Source organism: Cavia porcellus, unplaced genomic scaffold, assembly GCF_034190915.1.
Source record: "Cavia porcellus strain 051 isolate PalLab524CR breed Dunkin Hartley unplaced genomic scaffold, mCavPor4.1 scaffold_8, whole genome shotgun sequence".
NCBI lineage: Eukaryota > Metazoa > Chordata > Mammalia > Rodentia > Caviidae > Cavia > Cavia porcellus.
The window spans coordinates 68518258-68541940 of NW_026947491.1; the positions used below are offsets into that span (position 1 = coordinate 68518258).

General features: G+C 35.8%; 1 protein-coding gene across 7 annotated transcripts in view; it reads right to left on the reverse strand.

Moving 5' to 3' along the window:
* Osbpl8 (oxysterol binding protein like 8) overlaps positions 1–23683 on the reverse strand; it is a 177214-nt gene that overhangs the window by 122073 nt on the left and 31458 nt on the right. Inside the window, exon 1 of one of the 7 annotated variants that reach the window (XM_063255174.1) lies at positions 12055–12245. The exons of the other annotated variants lie outside the window; for them this stretch is intronic. The gene's annotated coding sequence lies outside the window, so the exon portion shown is untranslated. Of the gene's footprint in view, positions 1–12054; positions 12246–23683 lie in introns of those variants that run through there. 7 annotated transcript variants of the gene reach the window in all.

The following is a 23683-nucleotide window of genomic DNA, read 5'->3' on the forward strand; positions in this document are numbered from 1 at the left end:
AATCAAATGGATTAAGATTGGTTTAAAGTTGCAGTAAGTGGAAAATAAACCATTAAGCATATTAACAGAGATCATTTTTTAGGCTGACATTAATAGGACATTCAGTAACCAAAAACACAGACTTTTGGGGGCTGGGGATTTAGCTCAGTGGCATAAGCGCCTTCCTTGCAAGTGTACAGTCATGAGTTCGATCCCTGGCACTGATAAAAACGAAAAAGACAAAAAAAAAAAAAAAAAAAACACAGACTTTTTGGTTTTCCGGACAGTGCTGGAGATCAAACGTAGAGCCTTGTATATACTAGACAACTGTACTACCAATCTCAGTTCTAAGAAAATACAAGAACTTTTTTGTTTTTTTGTATTAGGAATTGAACCCATGACCTTTCACCTCCTCACTTTTCCAGACCAGGTCTCAGTAAGTTACTGAACTTCTCGGGCTTGACTCAAACTTGCAGTTCTCCTGCCTCAGCCTCCCAGAGTGCTAGAATTACAGAAATGTATCATGTCTGGCTGTCAAGGCAGATTTTTGATATGCGTTTGAAGAATGTTCGAGAGAAAAATGAAAAAAAAAAATTTCACTAGAAGAGGAGTAGCCAAGAGGAAGGTTAAACCAATGAGTGTCCACAATTTGAAAAGGTACTCAAATAACTTCAATCTACTTATAATTAATGAAACAAAATTAGTTTTACATTATTAAATCGGTGAGAACTAAAAAAGATGTTAAAACCCAATGTAGGACATATACTTTTATGATGGGATACAAATTAGGACAATTTTGGGGAAGGATAATTTAAAATAAAATACTTTCCCAAAAGATATACAAATACACAGGTACATAAACAAACTTCCAACAAAGTAATACAAGGAGAAAAAAAAACTATGAAAATTTTAATGTTGATCACAAGTAGTTTCTTAAATTGTATTACAGATATAGAATGGAGTATCACACAGCAACTTTCAAAAAATGAAGTAGATCTCCATATAACAAACTACAAAGAATACAAGATGTACATCAGAAATGTAAATTATAATTTTATATATAATACTGTTTCTATATTTTTAACTTTTCACTATGAATGTCCTACTTTTATACTTATTTTTAGTTTGAAGTCTTTGAAGTATGTCTTCATCACAGCTTTTCAACTTTTTAACAAAACCCCCAACCTGAACTCCCATAGTAACAATGTATATTAAAATGTCTCTAATAACCTCTCTAATAATTCTTCCTTAAAAAGCTAACAAAACCCAAACCAAGAAATCAGTAAACTCTCAGTCATTTCTTGGAATTCCAAAGTATTTTCTTATTTCTCCAAGTAAAATGGCTGCACTGAAATATAAACGCTAGTGAAAATATTAATTAGACATTCAAGAACTGGCATTTGATTTGGCATAACCAATAAGATTAGCGTGAGAGACTGATTTCTTTCAATTCTGGAATATTTATATAAACTTTTCTCACTATATGTATTATAATACACAGAAATTATTTGTTCTTACCAGTGAATTCTCTTCAATGACAGAAACTATCTTGTTTTTGTTTGTTTGCTTTTCTTTTTGAAACAGGGTCTCACTATGCAGTTCAGACTGGCCTTGAGCTCATTTTGTAGCTCATGCCAGCCTCAAACTTAACAGCGATCCTCCTGCCTCTGCCCCCCAAGTGCTGGGATTATAGGCATGCTATCATCATACCTTATAGGCATGCTATCACCATACCTAGCTTTAGTTTTTAATATTAAAAAAAATTATACAACTTCCAAAGGAAGCTTCAACTTCAAAATTTGCTACCGATTTTCTCATTCTATTCATTTCATTTTAGGGAGACATCCACTTTGACTACATCAGTAAGAAAAACTAAAAATGTTTCTTTTACAAACCTTATAAATCTACAAGGAAGAACCAACCAATGAATACAATAAATTAGAAAGCTATGATAGGTCAAAAAGTAACAAATTACAGCTAGAGTATTTAGAAAGTGGGAAAAATAAAGCAGGCCAAGATGAATCAAGAAGTAAAATATTGTAATTTTAAATAGGATGGTCATAGCAGTTCTCACTGAAAAGGTGGTATCTGCTCAAATATTTGAAATAAGGAAAAAATTTGCTATCAGATCAGAGGGACAAGCCAGTATAAAAATCCTAAGGGAGGAGTACAGTTTACAAGTTTGAAGAACAGCAAAAAAGCCAATGAAATGAAAACAATGTAAGCAAAGAGAAAACCAGATGACGTGATCACAGAGTTACAAAAAAAGAGTGGGTCAGTAGATCTTTGCCTTTTAAGTGTCACAAGAAGCTACTTACTGGTGGGAGACTTACAAGCAAGAAAGAAATAATATAATCTGATTTACATTTTAAAGTTTCTTTCTGTGTTGACAGTAGTAACTGTTGTGAGAAAAGGGTCGAAATTGGGAGTTCAGTTAAAAGACTATTAAAGGAAACTGGGAGAGAACATAATACTAGGGCAAAAACCAGTACCATAAAGATACTGAGACAGTGAAAGTCTGTATGTACAGCAAATGCAACAAGATTTTAAGCCAGATTTACTGCAAAGTGTGGAAGAGAAAGGAAATGAGAACGACTAAGATTCTTGGTTTGATAAGGGTGATGTCCGTCAATGATAGGGACAGGACAGCCGGAAGGAGTAGGGGTTTATCTCTGCAGGAATGAGGCAGAGGACACACAGCAGAAGTTCAGTTTGGGAATAAGCAGGAGATAAATACTGGGTGTGCAAATGGATACGTGAAGTAGGAGGTTAGATACAAGAGTGTGGAGCTAAGAAGAGACAAAGCTGCAGATAAAAATTTGGGAGTTAGCATACTGAAGGAATCACCAAGGGCATGGAAATCAAAATTTGAATTTTAGAACTTCCCAGGCATATGTAACTCATCTCAACGCAATTCCCTTCTCTCTACCCCAATTCGGTTGGTAAGCTATTTGCAGAGCAGGTAATTTAAAAATATTTAATCTCATTTGGGGGCCAATAATTAAATTAAAACAATGATTATAGATGACACAATTACAGCAACATCATCAAGAACATGGTGAATAAAAGACATCTCAGTACCATTTATATTACTTTTACTAGGTATCTCAAAAAAATTCAATTCAGTAGAAAAGATATAAATGGAAATAAGTTACTATTTACGTACTAAGTAAGACAATCTGGACAAAGTCAAAGTGTTGAGGAAACTCAAAAGTTCAAAGTGCTTAGGGGAAAGTACATAGTATGAAAGTTTAATGCTACCAAATAACTGATATTTTAAAATACAGAACTTCAGCCAAATAATACCAAAATATTACATAAGTGATAATATATCTCATCTCGTCCTTTGAGAAATCAGTCATAAAAGACAAAGACAAGTTTATAACTAGCTTACTGAGTTAGACAAAAAAAAAAAAAACCTGAAAGATTTGTTACTGTTTCTCCCACATTCTCGCATATATTAAATTACTTTTCCATCTACACTATAGCATTTGGAGCAGTTGTGCTTACCACTACACCACCAATACACATCACTCCGTAGGAGTGGAGGAGTTTAGTTATTAAATGACACAGATTTGTTCATCTTGCTTAGTCCTGTTGGCTCTCGAGAGTTTTTTTCAATCTGAAGTATCTTTTTCCAGTACAGGGAAGTTTCTTCTATTTCTTTTGTTAATTGTATCTTTCTATTCTGTCTTTTGTTCTTCAGGAATTTTTCTTAGGCAAATACTGAGCTTCCATGTTTCTTAATTTCATCTTGGTATTTTCCAATTCCATTAAGCAACTAAGTTTTCTAACATTTGGAGTTAGTCCCTTTTACTCTTATATTAACAACTTGACCTGTCAGTCAATATTGCCCATATTCTCAAATTTCTCTTACTGTGGGTAAGCCCATTCTCAGTTCATCTGATATGTCATTTACTCCTCTCCTTTTCCCTTTTCTTCCTGCTTTACAACCCTCTGAAAAAGTAAAAATCATTCTAAGACTATATACCATAGTTTGTGGACACCCACCTCGTGACTTATTATGCCTTAGAGTCATCTTCTCAAATCTCTTCCCTCTGAAAGATTTCTTAATAGTGTTCATACATTCATGTCCTCTATTTCCTGTAGTTTCCCACTAAATAGTATAGTTCTATGCCTGGGTTAATCTAACGTTACAGATCTGACCATGTCAACTCAATGTCAGGAAATTTCATCCTTCTTATGAAGTCCAAATCTTGCCTTGGGATTTGAAGTAACAATGATTTTGTTTATATGTGCTCTTTTATTTCTTGCATTCCCTGACCCCGTCTCAGCCAGACTGAATTATTTCTTACTCTCTAAATACATTATCAGCTTCGTGTTTCAAAGAATATAGGCTCTGCCTGTTTTCTTTGTTCTATTATAGTATGTGTCCTTTGTACAACCACATTAATCCATGAAGTGAAATCTAGGTCATGTATTACCTTCTTAATAAAGCCTTCCTTAATTTTCTCTAATTGGAAACAGTCTCTTAATTTTGAATTTAAGTTCATATGCCACTGTTCTCTTCTTTACTAAATTTGTTTCAATAAATCTGTGAACACTGTTTACATACATTCCTGTTTTATTCTGTTAAGTTACGACTGCAACTTACTCATTTTAAACTACAATATCACAATGCAGGCAGGACTACTAATCCCCCAGACTCTTCAAAAACTATGGCTTGGACCTCCTACCTAAACTGTAACAAAGTTAAGAACAATAATCAGATGACATGCTTGCTGAGGACAAAAGGATACAAAGTGGGAATTGGAAGAAGATAATTGTAAACATGTGACACAACTACATGATCAATTACAATGAAAACTGTAACTTCCATGAGTATTTATTTTGTTATGAATGCTTGTGTATATGCATGTATCAAATATCTTTGCTTTCTTAATTTTCTTATTCCTTCATCATATAAGATGTACTGACTACATCATACAATATTTAGATATTAGCTCTGTGTGATGATTAGTTGACAGTGCCAACCTGAGAAGTTTAGTTAAGCGAAGCTTAAAAACAAAACAAAACAAAAAAGACCAGTTGTGGTGGTGCATGCCTATAACCTCACACTCAGGAGGCTGAGGCAGGAGAATGGCTGTGAGTTGAAGGCCAGCCTAAACTGCACAGTAAGACCTTGACTATAAAAACAAAGAAGAAGAAAAGAAAAAAATAATAGAGAAGTTTAACCAAGTCAGCTTAGCAATTCCAGGGTATACCCTAGGGTACAGAAGACCCATCCTAGTGCAGCTCATTGCCCGGATGATATAAGGGGGAAACAAGGAAGGATGGCTGTGCTTTTATTTTTTCAGAGGAGCTCCAGTCTTTGCATTCACCTGGACGTCATCTGCTCCTCCAGTCTTTGCCTTCATCTTAGACATCGTCTCCTGGCTTCTAGCACTGACTCTTCAGGCTTCCTCTGCAGACCCATCAGTCTCCTGATACAGACCGGAACGGGTCACTGCAGTGAGCTCCAGACCTTGGACTGAATCCTTCGGTCTCCAGGGTGCAGACACCACCTACACTCTTCCTCATTAGACTCTGTGGCGGCCACTGTAAGCCGATCTTATAGATTCTTGTATCGTATATTACACGTTTCTTTAGTAAAACAATGGCAGATATACTCTGGATAACAGTATTTAAGCTACAAGATTGACTGTCACCAAAGGATTTTACATCTTCTGGGGAAATGCTTGGTACAAGTTCACAGGACAGATAAGTAGAAATATGATCTTTTTTTTGTCTTCATTTGAAGAACTGCTATTAGTTTTCTATGGCTTCCATAACAAAATACCACAAATAGGGTAACTAAAACAACAAATTTGATTTCTTCTTTGGTCTAGAGGTTAGAAGTTCAAGATCAAGGTGTTGATAAGTTTGTTTTCTTCTGAGGGTTCTCACCTTCACTTGTAGATGGCCAACTTCTCCCTGGGCATTCATACTGTCTTCCCACTGTACAAATTCTCTTATAAGGAGAATAGAAATATTGAATGAGGGTCTATCCTAAGGACCTCATTTTAATTTTACTTCTGAAGTATCTTTTCTCTAAATACAGTACTGTTCTGAAGTACTGGGGGTTAGGACCTCACTATTATATTCTGAGAAGGGACACAATCCATTTACAGTAAGTACAATTGAAAGAGGTACACAATGGTACCATATTGTAAAGGGAGAGAGTAGGATGGTTATTTTCATGTATTCACTTGGCCAATATCTGGTCAAATACCAGTCAAGACGTTACTGGGAATGTAGCTATCAGAAGTGATCGATATTTAATTAGAAATAGTAAAGTAAGTTAATCTCCATAATGTGGATTGACTTCATCTAATCAGTAAAAGGCTTAAAAAATAATGAGACCCTCTAAAGAAGAAGGAATTCTACCTGCAGATTGCCTTTGGACTCAAAATCCACCATCAACTTTCTAGAGTTTCCAACTACCCAACCTGTCCTAGTTCAGCCCAGGAACCTGAATGTTATGCCAACATTCAAGGGGAGATTAGTGCACTTATTCTTTACCCGAATACCCTCTCCTGCCAAAATATTTGTTATTAGGAATATTTCTTAACTCCTTGTTATCAAAGATCAGTGATTTAAGGATTTATCTTTATTTTATTTTATTTTTGTATTGAGATGAAACTCATGACCTCACGCTTGCCAGATAGACATTTGTGTCACTGAGCTAAATACCTAGCCCAAGGCATGTATCTTTATAATTTTATCCTTTCTTTTTGTTTCTTCTTTCCAGTAAGTTATGTTACGACTTTTGCTTTGTGTCTTCTTTTTGAATGAAGTGATTCTATCTTTACATAGAATATTAATATGGACTAATTCTCAAAATTGGAAACCAAAAATCAAGAAGACTCATTCATTCATTTTATGAATATTGATCTTTTTCTTCCTGAAAATAAAATTCTATGTGAAGAGTACCGTGGAAAAGAAATTTTTATCACTAGCGATAAGGCGTAGAGACCAAGAGAAATCAGTACCAACGAACTCCATTAAGTACCCCTTTATTTTCCCAGCCACTTTTCCATGATGACCCATCCTAATCCAACCCTCATCTAGCATGTTCTTACCATTCACCACACTACTCTTGGTCCATCCTTGTATTTAAGTGCTCAGGTCTAATATCTTCTTTTGAGTATTCACTTTTCTTGTGAGAACTCACATATGCATGTAAGTAAAATGCTACCATGTACATGCTTTTCTCCTATTAATCTGTCCTATGTTAGTCCTAGGAGAGGCAAAGGAAAATTTTACCTCCCATATAGCAGCAAATTAAATAAAGTAAAAAAAAAAAAAAAAAAAAGAATCAAAGAACAGTAACAATAAAGACAGAAAATTAAGTCCAAAAGTTAGTTTTCTGAAAGGAATAAAACTGATAAGTGCCACATGAAACAAAATGGGGGGGGGGCACAAAAATAACCAATATTATGGTTGTTAAAGGAGACACAACAATAAATCCCCAAACAACAAATACTCTGAAAGGAAGCTGAGCAACTCATAAAAAATAAGCTTAAAAATTTGTTAGAAAAATGTTAGTTAACGGGCCAGGGACTTAGCTCAGCAGCATAAGCACCTGCCTCACAAGCGCATAGTCTTAAGTTCGATCTCCGGCAACAAAAAAAAAAAGCTAGTTAAATACAACTTATCAAAAATTCTTTAAAAATCTAATTTAATGAAACTCCACCAAAAATACCCCAGAAAATCAGAACAGTGTTATTGAATACATAGCAATTTTCCAACAAATAAAACTGAGTCCTAATTAATTAATACTTCACTAGTGATTTTTACCCAAAACAAGAAGATAAAACTTTACACAAATGTGTCCAGTGAAGCAATATTAACCAAGTACAGCTACATGCCATATGACTATCTTCAATCAGTGATGGGCTGCATGACTGTGGTCTCATAGCATTATATGGATGGAAAAATTCCGATCACCTAATGACACAGTAACCACAGTAACACTGCAGCACAACACGTTACTCGTGTGTTTATGATGATGCTGGTGTAAACAAACCTATGCTGCCAGTCACATAAAAGCATGTACAGTACACATAGTATTTAATAAGGAAATGATGCTACTGGCCTATGCATTTTTTTCTTCAAATTCATTTTATTTCAAGGAGAAAAAGAAAGAAGAAGAAGAAAAAAACTAAATTTCAATCAGGGGCAACAATGGTACACACACTGCTCACTGTCATCCCCAAATAATTCACCCAGAGAACAAAAGACATCTGCATTCAATTTTCCAAACAATACCAGCACAAATCTTTGTCTTCAGTGAACTCAGAGAAATAAGTAGTATTATAACTATCTTAACTATTTTTATATACATATACATAATGCTGTTTCTTTTAGCTCCTTACACTAATTTTTGATGATGGCCACTTCTTTCTGGGATAAAATGGTATCTCAATATAGTTTTAAGTAGTATTTCTGTAATAGCTAGTGATGCTGAACATATTTTCATATGGTATTTGTACTTTCTACAGAATCCACCATTCATTCATAACTAAAAACCCTGAAGAAAATAGGTATAAAAGGATCTTATCTCAATATGATAAAAGTAATAAATGACCAATCTAATGCCAATACTATACTGAATGGGGAAATACTGAGAGCTTTCCCTGTAAAATCAGAATAAGATAAGGATGTCTCATATCACAACTCCTGTTCAACATACTTCTCAAAACAGCTGGAGCAATCAGGCAAGAGGAAGAAATGAAAGGGGTTTATATAGGAAAGGATACAATCAAAGTATCATTATTTGCAGATAACATAATCCTCTACTTACAAGACCCAAAAAGTTCCACCAAAGATGCTTACAATCAATAACCAATTCAGCAATACAGCAGGATACAAAATAAACACATGAAAATCAATAGCATCCCTATATATTAATAATGAACTCACTGAAAAAGAAATTAGGATAACAATACCAGTTACAATAACATCAAGAAAAACTAATTACTTAGGAATTAATATAACCAATGAAATGAAAGCTCTCTACAATGAAAAGTATCTCACTCTGAAAAGGCAATAGAGAAAGACATTAGAAAATGGAAAGATAGGGGCTGAGGATTTAGCTCAGCGGCATAAGCGCCTGCCTTGCAAGCAGGCAGTCATGAGTTCGATCCCCGGTACCGATAAAAACGAAAAAGACCAAAAAAAAAAGGAAAATGGAAAGATAGCCCCTGTTCATGGATAAGCAAAATAATCAAACGGCTGCACGTATTTCTAAAACTGATATACAGGTTTAACACAATTCCGGTCAAAACATCAATGGCATTTCTCAGAGATCTAGAGAAAACAATCCTAAAATTCACACAAAATGAAAAGAAACCCAGAATACCAACAGCAATCCTTTGTAACAAAAGAAAAACAGGAGACATCACAATTCCAGATTTGAAGTTATACTATAAAGATAATGCGATTAAAACAGCATGGTACTAGCCTAAAAACAGGCATGTAGATCAATGGCATGCTTCACATACAAAAATAACACAATATTAGGGTTACATCTAATAAAAGTTAGACTTCTACAACACCATAAAAACCACAATATTACAGAAGAAATTAAACTAAATAGAGGAATACAGTACACTTATGGGCTAAAATATCTCTATGTTTTAAAATGTTAATTTTCAAATTAATTCATATTCAACAAAATTGCAATGAAAATCCCAACAAAATGTTTTTGGTGCCTAGACATACTGACTTTATAACTGTTGTGAAGATGCACATGCCAAAAGCATATCTAGATTTTAAAAAGGAAACAAAAGTGATTCACATACAGGTCTAGCTCTCTAGATAATCAAGACTTCATATAAGCTACAATAATGAATACACTGATATTGAATAAAGAAATTCAAATAATCAAAAAACAGAATTAAACCCAAGTATGTTTGAACTTTTGAATTTATGAAGTACTTGGCATAAAGAAGAAAACAGATGATTCTTTCAATAGACTAAGCCAATTAGGTATTCATATGAGACAAATGAAATTTAAATACCCTACACAAAACTCAAATCCATAAAGATTTGTTTGGTTTTGCTTTGAGACAGGGTTTCGCTTTGTACTCCAGGATGAGCTTGAGCTATGTAGCCCAGCCTGGCTTTGAACTCCTGGGGATCCTCCTGCCCCAGTCTCCCAAATGTTGGAATTATAGGTGTGTGTCACCATGCCCAACCCATTAATACTTCTATTTTAAAGACTGTACTTAACACATCTTATGCTTACATGGTAGTACCCCCTTATCTGTGGTTTTGATTTCTAAGGTTTACTTGCTCCCTATCAACTGTGTTCTGAAATTCCAGACAAAACAATTCATTAATTTTATATTCATGAAATTTTATTTTTTAATTTTTGGTGGGGTTTTGTTGTTGTTGTTATTTTTCAAACAGGATCTCACTGTGCAGTTCAACCTAGCTTTGAATTCACTATGCAGCACAGGTAGGCATTGAGTTTTTGGTGATCCTCCCACCTCAGCCTCAGAAATGCTAAATTATAGTCGGGGGCAATCACACCAAGTGCTTGGTACTTTAAATAACATAATGAAATTTTGTTCTGAGGTAGGCAAGGAAATGCACATCTGTAATTTCAGTACCCCGGGAGTCTGAAGCATGCTCACAACCTTGAGCCCAGCCTGAACAAATTACCTCATCTCAAAATAATAAAATGAAAATGGCTTGGGATGTAAAACACTGCTAAGGCCCTAGGTTCAATACTACTGCCCCCTATATTACCTCACCATGGACACGAGTTATTCCTTAGTCCAGAGTATTTACACTACATGTTCTACGCATCCTTAGTCACTTGGCAGATGTCATGGGGTTTATCAGACCCACTGCCATAGCATCAAAGTGCTTGGATTCAAGTAATCATTTTTATTGATGTAATACAGAAGCTGTTCCATATTACAATCAGTTGTTAATTTCTTACTGTTCTTAATATACACATTAAACTTTATAAGGTGTATATGCATACTGGGGGGGAAATACAGCATTCTTAGAATTTAGTACTACCCATGGTATCAGGCAACTGTTACTGAACTTGAAACATTTTCCCAAAAGATAAAAGGGAAAAATTACTATACATTCAAATCAAATGTTATATTCACTTGAGAAATGATAATGATAAATTCTAAGTACTTGGATTCAAGAGCCTCAAAAATCAAAGTGACACAAGCAACTTACTTGATTAAAACCCACTAGATATACCACAGCATATAATAGTCAAGATTCCAGAAATTCAGCACAAAAACAGAACATTAAAAGCTGTTGGGTGGACTTCCAGGAAGATAGCAGAGCAGTAAGCAACAGGAAAAACAGCCTCTCTGGGAGTTACTGTCCAGACACTGGAATACAGCATCGTGAGGAAGACAAGAAGGAAGAAAGTGGTCCTCTGGAAGAATCTGAAGTGCAAACTGAAGCCCACAGAGAGACTAAACGGACAAACTTCAATGAAGAAGAAAGTGATAGCTAAGCAGCGCCTTCTCACTGAGCCGGACTTAGTGCATGAGAGGAGCTGTTGGAACGTGGGGATAGTCACGGTGACGGTGATGGCTGGTGAACCTGGAGCCCTCTAAAGCGAGACATGGCAGTGGAGGAGCATGGCAGTGGATGAGGACGACTGCCCTGAATGGTGGTGAGTTCAGAGGACTCAGTTCTCCCGCAGGGAGGGAGTAAATGGCTGGGAGCCTTTTTGGAGAGGGACAGATAAGCCTAGAACCCAAACTGCTGCCAACTTCCTCTAGCAGCTCCTAGCTGGGCACAGATGGGTGGAAACTGCTTGGACTGCAAGAAGACCAATGAGTCTGGTCTCAGGGCAGGCCTGCTGAGATTATTTACAGCTCTACCATAAAACAACAGCTGGCCTCCTGGGATAGGGTGGCACAATTCGAGACTCTTTCTCTACAGGCTGTCTAATAGTGAAACCAGAGAGAATCCTGAAGTGGACTATTGGTTTTTCTTTTTCTTTGTTTCTTTTGTTTTATTTGGGTCCCCCTCCCCCTTTTCTCTTTTTTTTTTTGGGGGGGGGTGAGTGTGAAAGTGGTTCCTAACCTCTTTGTGGGTGTGGTTCTGGTCTGTTCTTTTAATCTCTTCCATTTCTCTTTTTCTTCAGTCTTCTGCACCAGTTTCTTCAAGTTGGTGTATCTACCTTTGTCCTCCAACCTTACTTGTAAGCTCTTCTTTTCTTCTACTTCTCTACTTTCTCCTTAATCCATTTTAAATTTTAACTCTGAGGGCAAAATTGACACATTATAGGCTTATATAGTGCATATTATTATCTGGTTTTTTTACATTTTGTTATATAATCACAAATCTAGTTCATACATTTAAAAGTTGCAAATTAAGGATTAGCTCACTTTGCTGTTTTATATGCTGTGTTTGATGCTACTGGCATCACTACAGCCAAAATTTACATAATTGTTCTCAATAGTGGTTGGTCCTGATAATCCATGACTGAGATTAACTAAGGTTCATTGAAAATATTGTGGCCTAGTGCCAAAGAACCAAGGACTAGGCAAACAAGCAACAACTTCTCATCTCCAACAAAATGAAGAGGTAAGATCTTCCAACAGACTTAAAACCCAAAAACGATCTACCTGGAAGATACCTCAGAGAAGTAATCATCACCTAAGAGCCCTAAATACCACCAATAAAGCAACCTACCACAGGCAATTTACAAGCATCACCCCAGGAATTAAACTAAAAAAAAAAGAAAGAAAGAAATGAAAAGACATTTAAACAAGATGCAACCCAGACATCCAGTTCACTAAAGGCAAACCCAGGAGACAGTGAGGTGGAACAATCTGATAGGTCCCCACCAGGTCTCTCCAAAGGGGAAACAACAAAGCAGTTAAATGGGTCTCTGGAAAACATGAAATCAGAAATAATCTCTCAAATACACACCACGCTTTGCAATGCTACAGCAGACACGAACAAAAAATGGATAAGCTTAAGCAAATTATGGAAGCACAGGAAAGAAATGAAATCCATAAAGCAGATTCAAGCAGATATACAAGAGAATAAAATTTCCATTGAAAGTATTTGAAGCAGATTAGGCTAATGTGAGGATAGGCTCTCAGACACTGAAGAGAGGCTTAAAGTTAGTGACCAGGAAAAGAAAGCTACCTCAAAAATAGCAAGGGATCATGAGAAACTACAGTACTCTGAAAAAGGAAATTGAAGAGGATATTAGAAAAACAGTGAGATATCCCATACTCTTGACTAGGAAAAACCAATACAGTGAAAATGGCCACACTGTCAAAACTGTTACATAAATTCAATGCAATCCCAATCAAAATTCCAATAGCATATCTTACAGAATTGGAAAAAAAACCTAAAATTCATCTGGAACCAGAAGAGACATACCATAGTAAAAGCAATTCTGGGCAACAAGGCAAGGCATGGAACATCACAATCCCAGAGTTGAAATTATACTACAAAGTTGCTGTGATAAAAACAGTGTGGTACTGGCAAAAAAAAAACAGATTCAAAGATCAATGAAACAGATTAGAAGATGCAGAAACCGCTCCAGGCACACTAAGTCACCTTATCTTTGACAAATATGTCAAATACATTCACTGGAAGGTAACCTCTTTAATACATGGTGCTGGTAAAACTGGCTTTAGACATGCCGAAGATGAAAGTTGAACCCCTATCTTTCACCATGCACTAAATTTGGAATAGATCAAAGATCTTAATATTAAAACACAAACATTAAATCTGCTAAAAGAATAGGTAAAACTCCTTAAGATATTGGTGTAGGCAAAGACTTTATGAACAAAACTCCAATCACGAAGGAAATATCACCAAGTATCAACAAATGAGATCTAATTTTATTAAAATGCTTTTGCACAGCAAGAGAAACCAACAGTGTGAAAAGACAACTCACAGTGTGGGAAAAAAATGTTTGCCAGCTGTTCCACAAAGGACTAATATCTAGAATATATAAAGAAATCAAAATAAGAAGACTCCTCAAATTTAAAGACACAGTCCAAAAATGGGCATCTGAAAGAACAGACACTTGTCATGTGAAGAAGTAGAAACAGTAAATAAAAACATGAAAAAATGTTCAACATCACTAGTTATTCCAGAGATGCAAATTTAAACAACACTGTGATTCCATGTCACTCCAGAATGAACGGCTGTTATCAAGAATCAACCAATAAAAAATGCTGGTGGGACTGTGGGGGAAAAGGAACCCTTCTCCACTGCTGGAGGGAATATAGACTGTTGCACCCACCGTGGAAATCAGTGTGGAAAATACAGTTTGTAATAACTAAATCTTGGAAACAGTCCAAATGTCCATCAACCAGTGAAGAGGATGAAAAAGATGTAGGTGCTCAATACAATGGCATACTACTCTGCCATAAAGGATAAGCTTGATATATTTCTAGTGAAATGAATGTACCCGGAGACCATATGCTTAAGTGAAATAAAATGAGCACGCACATTTAAATACTGCTTTGATTCTCTGGTGTGAATGATCAAATCTGTCAATAAGGACCAAAATAAACATCAGATATTGGGAAATGTGAAGAAAACGTTCACAGGAGGATAAAAAAGAGAAGCCATGCTGGGTCTGGGAGGAGCACTTCAAAAAGCCACTTTACCCTTCTGGTAAGCTGGCAAAACCATGGGAAGTCCAGAAAGAGAGAAACCAGTTTGCACCTTCCATGAATCAGCAGAAACCAGGCTGGCTGGGTCTGGAGGAGTATGTTAAGAAGCCAGTTAGCCCTTGTAGTAAGCCAAGTAAACCATACAGGGCCCAGAAAGAGAGAAGCCAGTCTGACCCCACCGAGAGCCAACCAGGGACCAGAGCAGAGCTGAGAATCAAGACCCGTCCCCCCACATAAGCAACCAGCTGGTTTGGAGGACAGGCTGAGATGATAGCAACGGAGGTACAAAAACAACTAAATGCTTGTACTGTTTGACTGCAGGACTACGGCCAGTAGTCTGAGCATCTACTGGAGTAAGATGGTATGCAATATAACAAATTTGGGTGATTTCCTGTCTTGTTTTTGAAATCCAGTACTGTTTTCACTGCTTTGTTTTGTTCCAATTTATTGTTTTGTTTTATACAATGTTCTGCTTTGATTGGTTGTATTCTGTTTTATTTGATTTCACTATGTTTGATGGAATAGGCAACTACTGCAAGATAACAAGATATATTCTGGTAGCCATTGTTTATTTCCTACTATCCTGCTTCAAAGTTCTGTACCACTTTCTCTGCTTTGTCTGGATTGACTTTACCTGTGCTGTTTTGTTGAGTTTTATTCTCTTTAAAATTAAAAAGAGAGAGAGAGAGAAGTATAAAAAGGAAGGGGAGAAGAAGTAGGAGGAAAGGAAAGAAGTGACAAAAAAAAAACAAGTCTGGAAGGAAAAAAATTGAAAAGTTTTTGTTAATAAGGAGAAAGGGGGTAAGGGAAGGGAATGGGGAAAAAAGACACAGCAAGTTATATCATGCACAGGTACAAATCTCCTATGATGAGTGTTATCCTTATGTATATCTAAAATATACCAATAAAAAAAATTTAAGAAAAAGAAAATGTTTAAGCCAACTATGGTGGTATACTCATTGGACTACAATCCCAGTTATTAGAGAGGCTGATTCAGGAGAATCACTTAACCCTAGAAGGTTAACAACAACCCAGGCAAGAACCTAATTCAAAACAAAATAAAACTCAAAAACTGAACAGAAGAAGAACTATACCATATTCATGATTAAGATTCGTTACTATCACCAAATGAATAGATAAAATGCTGCATGCAAATTCAACAACACGTTACTCAGTCTTCAAAGAAATGCTGTCATTTGTGATAACACAGATAAATCTAGAGGAAACTGCTAGCTGAAGAGCTGGGCACAACAAGACAAGCAGCAAATGATGCTGCTTATATGCGGCCTCTAGCACAGTGGACCTACAGGAGCACACTGTGGTGTCTCCCAAGACTGGAAAGCAGGTCGGGATCCTGGGAGACATTGGTGCCCTACACAAAGCTGCAATTAGACAGGGAGCAACTTCCACACAGAATCATAGCTCTCTGGATCAATGCAATCTGGTCACTGTAGTTAATTACAATCTATTTTATAGTTGCAAACTGCTAAAAGAAGAGTTTTGGGCCAGGGATATAGCACAGTGGCACAGTACCTGTGCTGTGTAAGGTCTCAGTGCTGAGTTCGATTCTCAGTACAAAAAAAAGAAAAAAAGAACACAGCATTGTAAGTGTTCTCACCAAAAATGTAAGTATGTGAGGTGAAAGACAAAAACACTAGAGACTTGTTTGTAGTTTCCCCCTCACCAGCCTCCCACACTCTATCCTATAAAATATTTCAGACCACAGACTGTTACAACTTTGAACAAAAGGCTGCATGACTCAAAATACAGCTAATTTGTTTTGAAAATTTATTATAATTTTTCTGGCATAAATAGATACTCCAAATGTTTTTAAATGAATTAATGGGCTTTAAAACAAATACTAATATCTACGCATGGTAGTACATGCCTGTAATTCTAGCACTTGGGAGGCCAAGGCAGGAGGATCACTTAAGAGTTCGAGGGCAGCCTGGGCTACAAAGTGAGTTCTAGGACAGCCTGAACTGCGTAGTGAAATCCTGTCTCCAAAAGACAAAAAGAAAAAATACTAATAGCACCCTACTTTAAAAAAAGAAATAGATTTCCTTTCTCCTATAGTACAGTGTTTCCTCTTCTGTGTATCCAAAGTGCTTCCAGTACAGTATCTCTAAATACTGCTTTATATCTCTTTTTCCCTTTAGATCCAAAGCCTCCGTGATAATCACTTACACAAATCAAAGTGCCCTGTAAGCATATAAAGCAGTATCTTATCTTCTCAAGAATCAAAGCACTCAAAACAAACATGATTCATGACCACATGGACCTTACATAAGGTCACAGGAAATGATGTTCTGAAATGGATGAATGGAAGTTCATTCATATTTCTATAGTATTACATACTTGATAGTAGATATATGTCCTGAATGATAATAAAATGATGAGGGAGAAGATGAGAAAGCATAGAAAGATGGAAGAAAAAAATCGAATAAACTAAGAATAGTTTTATTTTTATGTAACACACATTTAAACATGCTATTTAATCAGGGCCTTAAAAAGATAATTAATCAGTGATGATCATCCATTCCGTAGCAGCTTACCCTAGTCATTATATGAGACAGTCCAGGAGAGAGAAAATTAGGGCAGGTAAAAATTTTGATGCTCTTCTTGTGCCCCTGTAGAACAAAAAAGCTACCAAAAGAGTAATAAACTGATGTTTTGTTTTTGGTTCTGAGAATTGAACTCAGGACCTTGTGCTTGCCAGGCAGGAAATTAATAAATTGTTTAGAAGGAGCAAACTACTTTCTATCATGTTACTCATCTGTTATTTTCTCCCTGAAACTACTTTTTGTACCTTAAGTATTAATAACAGGGTTCAAATCTTTAGTGTAATCACTAAATCAGTACTTAGCATAGTGTGAACGCTAATAACCTTAACTGTTCATAACACAAACCTTGGGTTTTCACAGTAGTCAAAGCTCAATTCTTAATTATGCAAACATGTTGTGACTGTGAAATGGTGCAAACAACAAGACTAATGTTTTGCTCTACAAATGAAGTAATCTAGAAATGGTTTAAAGCATAGGGGTGGAGGTGCACAGGTTAGATGCAAATACCATGCCATTTATATAAGTGACGAGCATTTCAGGTCATAGAACTAATGACCTACCAATAACATAAAGACACCTAAATACCCTCAGTGAATTAACTGTGCACTTAAAATGGTTAAGATAGTGAATATTATGTTACATGTATTTTTACCACAATTTAAAAAAATGAATTAGGGTAGATTTTTTTCCTGAGATAAGATTCAAGGCTTTAAAAATTACAAATTGGACCAGTTCCATTTAGAAAGAATTAATTATGGTAGCACTGGGACCCCCTTTCCATGATGTGCTAGCTATTCACACTGAATCATTGAACTTCATGTCTTCTCTCATTTGCAAGCAAATGAATCTTCCTTTCCAGCTACTAAGGTAAATCTTAAAACCTTTCAAATAAATTGGACTATAACTTTTCTGCTTCTTAGTTTTTGGGGGGTGTTTTGTTGTTGTTGTTGTTGCTATTGTTTTTATCTTTTTGAGACAGGATCTCACTATGCAGTTCAGGCTGACCTTGAGCTCACTTGGTAGTCCAGGCTGGGCTGGACTCGCAGCAATCCTCCTGTCTCAGCCTCCTGAGTACAGTGTTTTGTTTTGTGAGACAGGATCTCACTGTTCAGTTCAGGCTGGCCTTGAACTTACTATGTAGCTCAGGTTGGCCTTGAGTGCATGGCAATCTTCCTGCTTCAGACTCCCAAATGCAGAGATTACAGGAGTGCTGGGATTTTGGGTATAAATCACCACACCCTGCATTTTGCTGTTTCTTAAAATGGCTCATGAACTAAGCAGTTCCACAATTCAAGAGGTTTTAAATGAGAAAAAAAGTTTACATAAAACCCAACTATAATGTCTGAAAAAAGGCGTGATATGAAGTTATGTGGGTTTTTTTTTTTTTTGGAGGGGGTACCACGACTCAACTCAGGACCTTATGCTTGCCAGACAGGCACTTTGCCACCCTGCCTTGGAGCCAGCCAATTATGGACTGAAACCTCTACAAATTCTACGATAAATACACTTTTCCTCCTTTAATTTTGGGTGTCTTCGCAACAAGAGCAAAGTCAGGAAATAACCAGGCCTTGAGGGTATGTGATTTTGAAGGAAGAGACACAATGAAGCTTTTGTTCTCTTTATCTTTCAAAGACACAGCAAGAAGACCACTGTCTTTAAGTCAGAAAGATCCACATAGAGGACTGACCAGGTTGTTAGCACCCTGATCTTAAGAAATGGAAAACAAACAAACAGACAAAAATCTGTTGTTGAAGCTTCAAACCTATGGTATTACTTGGCTACAGCAGCCAGAACACACTAAGACATCCTACCCACCCACTCATGTCCAAGAAAAAGAAAATCTGAAATAACACATTTTAAAGAGCTATGTATCACACCTCTTTTATCTTTAAAACAAAGGAACAATTATGAATATGTTATATCTTAATGGAAAAGCATCCTGACTCTACTTACAAAGGATACAATAACTATAAACCAATACAGAAAAGAAAATTATGATAAAACATTAAACTGTTTTATAAAACAAAATATAACATTTAGATACTCTGGTGAACCACAACCATAAAAGGATATTAAAGAATAGATAAAACAGGAAAAATGGCATCTAAAGTAAATGAATCTTTTAATGTTAGCAAAGGATTCATGTTGTAATAAATAAAATTGAAGGTAAGTTACAGAAAAATGCAAATATAAAAACCAAATCATGGCTACAAATTTAAAACTAGGCATAAAAGCAATACAACAGCAACCACAAGGATTTCATTGAATAAACTAGGCACATACTTAATATAAACTTAATATAACCTTAAAAGATTATAGTAGTTGTTACGAATTGATACGAATTGTTACGAATTGATTATTAGTGCTATACACTAACAAAAAGAGCTTTCGTCATCCTGTGTTATGTTTACCAATGCCCAAGTTATATGACCAAATTACCTGTTAATTCCCTTTGCAAAGGCAACTATTTTACAACCAGACACCCTGGGGCATCGACCACATTGTTATAAAATAACTGTAGTGGCGTCATACTGTTCTGTGTGCATGATCTTCCTGGGTGATCTGATTGATACGTTAACCATTGCTCCCCTCTGCAAAGGACAGATGTTCTCTACAATTAAGTGCTGAAATTAGCTGACAAATTCCTGGGAAGCTTCTCTGTCCTCAAGCAAAGGGAAACAAAGGATTTTCTCATTCCTGATCCACACCCATAAATCATTTACTTTGTAATTGTCCTTTCTACAAAAGTCTGTCAAAATTTTAAGCGGGTTACACAGCTTTGCAAACTCCAACTGCACTCTGTCACTGGTGCCAGAATAAATAAAAGCGCTCCTTTTTCTTTAAAAACCACATTTTGCCCCATTTTTTGCACACCATTTTGGGGGATCATTTTTGGGGTACAATAATTAGCATCCTATAGCTACTGACATTGCAACTACTAATTTAATTTAAAAAGCCAAGTAAGAGTTATTAAATACAAAAAAAATTGAAGGCTTTTGATAATTGCTTTGTATACATGAGCTTCACCTACATCCTAAAATGTGAGTATGTATAACTGGAAATTGTGTTTTTGTTTTAAAACAGAGGAAGGGTGTCATAGTTACTTTTCTTGTTGCTACAACAAAGTACCCACCAACCAAAGTTAAAGGAGGAAAGGTTTATTTAGCTTACAGTAAAGGTTTCACTATATAATCAGCTAGCTCCAAGGCAGGATGGCACATGGAAGAGAGGCAATAGTTCATGGCAGAAGACAGCAAAAACAAGTGACAGCAAAAGGGGGAAATCCACTTCATCCTGCCCATTCTATCCAGACTGTTGGGACTAGAGTGCCAATCATCCACCCTTAATCCCAGCATCATGCTATGAATAAACACAAACTCTAGATTCAACTACTTCTGAAAAAGTTGCCTCTAAAAGTGTATGAAGCTGGGGAGAAAGCATAGACACAAATCATAACGAAGGGCAACCAAGTATCATATACCTCCTGATAGAATAAAAGAAACACACACCATTGTGGTGAAGTACTACTGGCAAAGAAATAACAAAACTCATTCAAGCCTCTAAGGACTAATAAGTTTAAATAATATCATGAGGATTCAATCTGCAAACCCCTCATGTGGTAAACTACAAAGCAACCATACTTCTTCAATAAATTGCAAGGAAACAGAGGAAAAGTTATGGATAAAAAGATATTTGAAGGGCATTTTAAATCATTGTACTAAATGGGTCTTACTTGAACCCTGACATAAACAGTTAAATTTTTTTAATTATTATTTGAACAATGGCTGATATGTGGTATTACTAATTTTTTCTTAATATTTTACAGGTGTGGTGTTTTTACAGCTTTGTAATTAGGAAACAAAAGAAAATAACGATTTTGAAAGTAAACTTTAGAGAGGAAAGGAATATGTGATTATTTTTGGCAAGACAGCAGGAAGAAATAAAATGGAATATTTATCTAATACATTAAGAAATAATTTGTCTTTGAGAGGGTATAATAAATAAAAGTGACCAAATGTAGTAACATTTTAAATATCTGTAGGTATATAAATTATAACAACAAAATAAACTACAAGGGTAATAATTATAATGTACAATGAATCTATGGCAGCATGTAAGATCTTATTCATTCACTTCATTAATATATTTGAACATTTACTATGTGTCAACCATTGTTCTAGAAATTTAAGATGAATTAATGCTTGTAGGTGATTTACTGACTAGAAGGGGATGCGACAGCCAATGAAGGAGCTGGAAAAGGTCTGCATCTTGATTTGAGTGGTACCCACATGGAAAATTCATTGAACTGCACATTTAAGATTCGTTACACTTCAGGGTCTATTCAAAAACTTTTTAAAAATATCTAGGTCACGAACTGTTCTTATGTGCACTACTTCAGTTAGAATTCAAAGAACCTTAAAACAAATTTTTAGCATAATCAAACAGTACTACTCATGTATTCTATTATGATGGCAGATGTTGTAAGTAATCCCAGAGGAGAGAACAGATACATTAAGGACATTCCCATTAACCATCAAATGTTCATGCTCAGTGATTCTTTTTTTTTTTTTTAATCGGTACCAGGGATCGAACTCATGACTGCCTGCTTACAAGGCAGCCGCTTATGCTGCTGAGCTAAATCCCCAGCCCCTATTCAGTGATTCTTTTCATCAATATGTAACAGGAAAGTTAACTCAACTTTTAAAAAAAAGTTCTCTAATCAGTCACACAATTATGCTGCTACATATGAACTTAACTTTTTCCCTGTATCAGTGGTCCCGGTGAGCATATGAATTTCCCAATTTTTGCCATGTTCTTTTAGTATAGGCACTTATTTTACTCCACTTTTATTTTAATTTTAATACATTCTTAATAGTTTGTACTACTGGCTGTGCATTCATGACTGTCTTACCCATCAAGCAGCTTACACTACCATTGGTACAAGTGGTACAGTCATGCATGGGACAGTTAGGCATGTTCCATCAGTGGAACAAACCACTTGGCAGTGAAACACACAAATTACAACCTCACTGCAAACATGTTTATTGAATTTAACCTAACATGCAAATTTATAAATTTTAAACAAAAGTTTCATTTTTTGCTAATATAAAATATCCTTGTTCTAAAAACTACTAATGTTTATCAGTATACTGGATAGTTATTTTACACCACCATACGCAGTATTAGGAAATCTTATTACAAAACTGTAGCACAGACTGTTCATTCCCAAGGCACTGACTTTATCTTGATGTAACCTTTCTATCATTCCATCTCATTGCAAGTCTCCACCTCTACCAAGAACATATTATAGACTATTTTATATCTCTGGACTTCAGTTGCTTCACAAATAAAATTATGAGACTAAAGTGCAAGTCCCTGATAGTCATTAAAACTGTAATATGCTACAATCTAACAGCCAGTAGTTTTAACTCTTTTTGAAATATTGCTGACATGATCACCATAATGCAAAAGAATCTGAGTTGCAAGATACCACTGCAACATGAAGATCCATACCAAGCAGGACCTGTGTTCAGAGAATCAAGGGGAAAATGGGATGTTATGACAACTTACAATAACATAACAAATCAATAAAGGTGAATAAAACTATCCAAACTTTTTTCAACTTCAATTTACCACCCCAGCCACACACACAGTGCTGCACACCTGTAATCCCAACACCAGGAAAAGATGGAGATTCAGGCAAGATCTTCCAAGATTTTGAGGCAAATCTCAACTACACATGGAGACTTTGCCACCAACAAAACAAAACAAAATAAAACACTTTTTTAAAATCTTACATGATCAGCACAACTAGCTTTTTTTTTTTTTTTTTTTGTCTTTTTCCTTTTTATCAGTACCGGGAATGCGTGCTTTACAAGGCAGGCGCTTATGCTGCTGAGCTAAATCCCCAGTCCCACAACTAGCTTCTTAAAATAGCAAAGTAGTATTTATATAAAATATCTAGCTAAAATATACACATACTTCCAGAAAGGAGTATTTTCATGGAATATGGATCTGTTGACTAAGAGCTGAGTATCATTTTTCTTGCCCAAATCCTATCTATGATACATGGTATAAAGTTGAGTGTGGTGGCGTGCGCCTGTAACCTCAGCATTTGGGAGTCAAGATTGCTGTGAGTTCAAGGCCAGCCTGGACTGCAAAGTGAGTTCAAGGTTAGTTGGAATTGCGTAGTGAAACCTTATCTCAGAAAGACTATAAATAAATGAATAAACAAACAAAATTGGTTTAAGATCTCTGTTAGATCTTTAGAATGATGTAAAACTTACAAGTACTTGAAAAGCCAACAATTCAGAAAATCATGCTGAATTTTTATAATTACTTCTCCTATCTTTTCTAGTTATCTAATTATCTTTTTCATAACAATTTCCAAAGGAACAATGTCAACAAGCCCAGGTGGATGTTTACAGAAAGTAGAGGACTGCAGTACAGAACAATAATTTTGAATTTAGGAATCCTATATATTATATAATGGGCATTTTT